Here is an 812-nt window from a genome sequence, read left to right as displayed (position 1 = left end):
TTAGTAGCAAATTTGGGACATGGGTGCTTTTTTGCCCACCTCTACACAGACAGGTGCACCTGCAGAGAAAGGATTTTTTAATAAATTCAGAAAGTGGGAGGTAAAACCTTCCTGGGGCAGAGAATTTCCTGTATGAGCAGAGATTTCTCAGGTGTGTAAATATTTCTGAGTGATGTTTAAGTTCATAACCACATGATATATTTAATTAGAGAATATCCTGTGCTGGAAGGGACCCACTGGGATCATTCAGGGAGAAAACAGACCCAGCTCAGGTGAAGGTTTTGCAGATGCAATGGGCACTGACTCTCACCCTGTTAACTTCTCATCTGCCCTTTCCTTTGCTTTGGCTGAATCCTCTTCAGATCATAAATGTGCTCAAGAAATGACTGATCACCAGCTCTAAACCTCCTGATATTTAAAAGGAGCATCTCCCGGGGGTGTGGGGTTTGTGCTTGAAATTTAGTTCCATTCCTGGATATAATTTTTCCTGTTTTGTGGTTGTTTTTTTGGGGGGGGTTTTTTTTGGTTGGTTGGTTTTTTTTGGGGGGGTTGGTTTTTTGTTTTTGTTTTTTTGGGTTTTTTTGTTGTTTTTTTGTTTGGGTTTTTTTTTTAATCCAATGAGAGTTTTCTAACTGCTTCTGAATTCCAGGAGGAACAGCACGATAATCTTTGTGTCTTACTGCAGGAAAGTTTACATTGCAATTGTAACTCTCCTGCCCTTGGACAGTTTTAACTCATCTGCATCAACATCTTAAAAAGTAAAAACACAGGGGAAGGGAAGGGAAGGGAAGGTGCGGGAAGGGAAGGGAAGG

At 41.0% G+C, this 812-nt stretch overlaps 1 long non-coding RNA gene across 1 annotated transcript in view; it reads left to right on the top strand.

Annotated features, from left to right (window-relative positions):
* The first annotated feature begins 406 nt into the window (after positions 1-406).
* The window catches only part of LOC107202813, a 5,338-nt gene continuing 4,932 nt past the window's right edge, over positions 407-812 (top strand). The window contains exon 1 of the long non-coding RNA XR_001520841.2: positions 407-758. This is a non-coding gene — a long non-coding RNA (uncharacterized LOC107202813). The remainder of the gene's footprint in view (positions 759-812) is intronic.

This window comes from Parus major, chromosome 4 (genome assembly GCF_001522545.3).
Source record: "Parus major isolate Abel chromosome 4, Parus_major1.1, whole genome shotgun sequence".
Lineage (NCBI taxonomy): Eukaryota > Metazoa > Chordata > Aves > Passeriformes > Paridae > Parus > Parus major.
The sequence above is the reverse complement of the archived record's forward strand: the minus strand, read 5'-3'. Positions and strand labels throughout refer to the sequence as shown.